The sequence below is a fragment of the Arachis hypogaea genome, chromosome 6 (genome assembly GCF_003086295.3).
Source record: "Arachis hypogaea cultivar Tifrunner chromosome 6, arahy.Tifrunner.gnm2.J5K5, whole genome shotgun sequence".
Lineage (NCBI taxonomy): Eukaryota > Viridiplantae > Streptophyta > Magnoliopsida > Fabales > Fabaceae > Arachis > Arachis hypogaea.
In genome coordinates, this window is record NC_092041.1 from 12491599 (window position 1) to 12497659 (window position 6061).

Genomic DNA, 6061 nt, shown 5'->3' on the forward strand with positions numbered 1-6061 from the left:
TTCGTCGTTGAACCGATCCAGGTACTTTCGGGTCGGCTCTCCTTGTCTTTGTGTTATCCCCAAAAGGTTGATTGGGTGCTTTGCCTTTGCTATTCGCGTCGTGAACTGGGCCAGGAACGCACGACTGATGTCCGAGAAGCTGTAGATGGATCCCTGCGGGAGGCCGTTAAACCACCTGATCGCAGGTCCCGCCAGGGTCACCGGAAAAGCTCGGCATCTTACCTCGTCCCCTACCCCCTCTAGGTTCATCCTTGCCTCGAAAGCTGTGAGATGTTCTAGGGGGTCTTGAGTTCCGTCGTACCTCATGTCCGTTGGTTTGTCGAAGTGTTTCGGCAACCGGACTTCGAGGATGGAACGGTGGAACGGGGTGACGCCCATTATCACTGGTTGTCGAGTCCTCCCGGACCTTCCTTCGCTGTTCTCGCGTTCACGTGCCGTGCGGCGCGTCTCTCTGCCACGGGAGTAGATGATGGTGTCGTTTCGTCTTCTCGGGATTGGGGACTCTTCCCGGGTGCTCTCCGCGTCCGTTCGGGATGCGGAAGTGTGTCGCTGGCGGCTCCGGTGGGAGTCTCTCTCTTGGCCTTCGAGGGACGGGGTGTAGCTGGGGTCGGTGCTTCGTCCATCGCACTCTTGGTCGGCTAACTGTCGCTCCAAATTTTGGACCCTATGCCGTAACTCCTGCATTATTATGGCGCTGTCGCCGCCCGTTCCCCGAAGGGTCGTGCCCTTGTGTGCTGTTCAGTGAGTTGTCGGGGGATCTTCGCCGACCTCTCAACGAGGCGACAGAGGCTGCCCCCTCCGCTCCGGCTCCCCGACCCTGATCGCCAGGACCCTGCAGAACGTCCATCAAGGAAGAATCCCCACAGACGGCGCCAATGTTCGATTGTCGGTTTCCGGACTGGTCGGGTGATGGTTACTAGGAGCGAGGATTCCTCAATCGCAGTTGTGTCGGGCTCCGGTTTGCCGGGAAGTCGAGCACTTGCTGTGAGAGGAAAAAGGGGGGGTGCCACCTGCAAAGACACTCCGACGGTCTAGTCAGTCCGTGCGCAGGTGGAGGGGTGTTAGGTGAAAAGGTGACGTACCTCGAGGGAAGGACCTGCCCTTCCCTATTTATATCGTGTCAGAGGTGGGCCCTACGAGGACAGGCCCACCTTCCTCGAAGCTTCCTCACAGCTGTAGCGAGGAGCTGCCAGGGACGCGTGTCCGGGTCGCGCTGTGACCCGTTCGCATCCGGTTGTCCGGGTCGGGTTGTCATCGGGTCGAGTTGACCCGCAAGCCGTTTGGGCTGGGCCGTAACACTAACTAACAACGAAAATTCAATTTGAGCCGTTTGAGATAGGACACATGAACTTTATCTGCATCGGGTTTTAAGACAATGAACCTAATTCGAATTTAGGATCCTAACAATAGACCTAGATTGATCTTACTCACTTGACTTAATATTTTGAGTCATTACTGTAATAAATATTATACTATTAAATATAATTATATTTAGTATGTCTAAAAGTTAAGTATACTTATAATAGATTTTATTATAATCAAACTAAAAAATTCTAATTATCTTTTTTTAATTTTAAATATTATTATTATCTTATTGAAAAAGTGAATAATAATAATCACTTACATAATTAAAATAGATCATCCTAATATACACAAGACACTATATATATCAAAGATTATTATATGTGATAAATTATTTTTTTATTTTTTCAAAGATAATTTATATGTAAATTAACTAATCTTTATATCATACGATTTATTACATAATTTTTCTCCTCTTAATATGGATAAATTCATGATTTAATATATAAAATATAATTTATATTATTTAACATACGAAATAAGTAACTTAAGCCAATTATCTAATAAATATAATAGTACAAATACTTATATATTTATTAGTATTAAAAAATATATAAATAATATAGACATAATTTTGTTTGTAGAAAAATACTAATAAAGGTTATTAATTAAGTTAATTACATAATAAAAAATTATAAATAATTTTTAAATAATAATAAAAAATAAGATCACTATTTTCACATACTATAAAGTTTTTTAAAAAATTTAGACAATAAATCAATTCTCAATAAATTATACATTAGTTCTGTTAAAAAAAATTAAATGATATATTAGATATTACTATTTGTGTACTAATATATATATATATATATATATATATATATATATATATATATGTATTATCGATTATTAAGTTATAATTAATTTCTAACTCAATTTTTGGTAATTAAAATTTAAATGATTAAAATTATTAAATGCTAAATATTTTGTAGTTAACTAATTTTGTTTTGTTATTAAAATTTTAAAAAGGTGAGTTGTTAATCAATTCTGAATTCAAATTTAAATTTAAATTTGTGTAAGAAAATATTTTGAATTCTTTTCACTAACCAGAATTAATTTTGAAATAAAAAATTATTTTGTACATCATATTATAAAATAGTATAGTCATTCATTTTTTAATGGCAATTACATATCAAATAAAATGATATAAAAATGGAAAAAAAATATACTCCAATCTAGGAATAATAATTTATTTTTCAATAGAATAAATTATATATTAAATAATAAAATTATTATAGTTTCTTTTTAAACAATTTAATATACTCGACTACGGTGTTTTGGTAATATTACCAAAAAATATTAATCAATCTAATAGTTTTTTTATTGACATAAGTTTATAAATTTAGAAGTTTGAAAATTATGTCATAAAATATAAAAATTTTAACCGGTAATAACGTTGATCATATTGGTTGACTTCCTGAATGAATATGATACCAATAAATAAAACCGCACAATTAAATTTTAACAAAGGAAAATCTCCATAAGTATTGCTATCATCAATGAGAATTGTTCTACTTTCAAGACAAATACTATTTCTTTCACGGTATTTTCCAACTCGGCAGGTCGAGAACTAATTCTCGACGGATTGAAGCTCCATTTATTAAGGGTCTGCGCTAACCAATGAGTTGTTACATACACAAGGCGGAATTGAAACTTTAATACTTAGGTAGACGAGTGAGATGACCACTCAATCAATCCAAATCAGTTAAGACAAATAGTAATTATTTTTAATATTTTTACATTAAAAATAATTAAATTTTAATTTTAATTATAACTTTATAAAATATTATAGTAATAATTATTATATATATCTTTTGTTTAATTTCTTTTAATAAAAAAGTTATATATTTTTATTAATGATCACGTACAGTGTACGAGAACATACACTAATTTTTTATAAAATTGGATATTTAAATTAATTAAATAATATTATTTAAATTAAAAGATTGACTAAAGATTAAAAATTTAAAGGGCAAGTAACATTCTCAATCTATAATATATTTTAGGGTTTGACAACTTTTTAAATTTTTATGAAATAAATACATTAGAAATTCAAGTTTGTTAGTCAACTCACCTAAAAGGTTTGTTAGCCATCTCCTTTACATTTTTTTATATATAGTGATTAGATATATAGTGTATGGTTTTTACAAATTTTAAATTATATGCATAACTAATATTAAAGTCAATATTTGATATAATGAAAAAAAATACTATTCATATATTAAAATTAGCTATTAAAATCAGCTATCAATATATTTATGTATAAATACATGTGTAGTTTAATTTATTTTAATGTATATTTTATATTTAAACATGTATTTTATACTAGAAGTTATTTTTTATGACTGATTTTAGTGTATATGTAGTATAGGCAAAAAAAAAAATCAAAATTCTAAAAAAGACAAATATTTAAATTAATAAAAAAATATCTAAAATTCAAACTCAATAAAAATTTAATTTTAATAAACTTCATATTAGATTTATTTAACAACTTGTTACAATATTGATTGAAACTCGTTGTTAGAGTGTTGCTTCCTTAGATATTAATTTATCCGATCCTATTGTACTCAAGTAAAAGCCAAACATGGAAACAAAATCTTAGTATAAATGTCTTAGTATCTAATTATGTACAAAAAAGTGAATTTAGTGGTTATCACTGTGATGCTAAAATGCCTTCTACACTGTTAATTTTTCAATCACTACATAAAAGCAATAACAAGCTTCATGCAAAGTCATCATTCTACTAATGTTGACAATTAAATATAATAAATTAAAAAAAGAAAAAAAGAAAACTGGTTGGCAAACTAGAAATTAAAATAACATAATCCACAAGATCATCATCAACATTTTTTATTTATTGACATGATATTATTGTATGATGCAGTATACTTTATTAACAAAACAAACAACTTAAGCTCAAAATCAGAAACTCAGAAGAACAACTATGCATTATCTTTGCTAAAACCAAATTTAACACAATATTAACGTAACAAATGTTCTGTGCTTTGAATTTGAAGGAGCTTGTTAAATGGCTTCTGTGTGACATATTCTCTACATTTACTCATTAGTGGAAAACGTGTAGTATGTATATAACTATATATTCCTTACTTCGTTACCTTGAGTTTATTTATTCTCACTCCACAGTTCGCTTTTCTCCGCCACAATGTACTCATCATCTTCCTCCTTCACGCATTGCATTTTTAATTTTTCTTGAACATTCCTTCTTCACGTTTCAATTGACTGATCAACCTTTAGGTTGTTTTCGTACCATTCTTCCAGAATTTTCTGTTTTATTGTCATATATTTTGTGTGTGAGGTATTCCTTTATTCAACTCATCCCCTGTTAGTTTGTCACCTATGTTATATTATGATATTTAAAATGTTTTGCTAAAATCAACACTTTCACAGCAGTATAATCAAATTCTTTTATGAAATTTATTCCTGTTCTCAATAAAAAATGACATGATGGTGTGTGGTTCTTGTCTCAGGCAATAAGAGATGAGTGTTTGCTCTTCATCAATGAGCTTATACTCAATAAATGCTGTTATGCTCAAAGGCCATGCTCATCAGATTCTTATGAGTAGCAGCATCTGTGGAGTTAGGCCTCAAGAAACAGGAACATCAAATTCATGTTCCTTCAACTTTCCCCTGAGAAACACAGATAAACCATGCAGCTGCTCAGTCTATTTCCACAACAACATTGTCTAGTTCACTTCATGGAAACATAATCATTATGTATTCTTGGCATCCAAAGTATGAACATGAGCTTTTGTATCTAAACCAAAAGCACTACTCCCTAAAGTTAAGAGTACTATGGATCTATGACTTGGCCAAGTGGCTTTCTTCTTGAATTTCTTATATGCAATTCAAATTCTAAACCTACAAATTCTGATGAGTGCAATGAGTCAACTATCAAATTCTCACATGGCAAGAAAGTTTACACAGATTATTATGTTATAGGTATAAGCTGCACATTATTCTACCCTATAAACAAATAATTAGTAGACTAATAATTAAGAACATAAGCATATACACATTGTGATGTGTCAGTGCATTGGTGAATGAGCAGGAATACCTGGAGATGGAAGGTGTCTGTTTCGTTCTGTTGCTCATGGAGCTTGTTTGAGATCTGGAAAACTGGCTTCCAGTGAAACACTGGAGAGACAGCTAGCAGAGTGAGTTGCGGGGGTCAGGTATTAAGTTTCAGTATCTTCATGCATGAACATGATTGAATCTTGCATCAGGACATAATTGAAGCCATAATTCTTGTTTGGCAGGCTTGCTGATGAGTTATCAAAAGAAGGAAGAGACAGAATGGTGAGTTTATCAAATTGTTTTGTCCTTGTATAAATGCGTGACAGACACAAACGTTTCATCACATGTTTAGGTTTGTAGAAGGAGATTTTGAAACATATGTTTCACAAATAAGGAAGCTCATATGTGGGTGTGAGCCTGAATTTTTCATTGCTTTCTTTTTTGCTAAGTATTTTTTCGTTTTTTTTGAGAATTGAAGTACTAATTTAATCAAATCTTGGATGTTAATGATTTATTATATGCAGGGTGCCAATCACAGTGTACATGTATGATAGGATGCAGGTGGATGATAACAATTGCCGAGTAACAAGAATATGCAAGAAAATCCAATTACAGTTCTTTACCATGGCTATGGTCATTATGACGCATTGAAATCCTACACAAA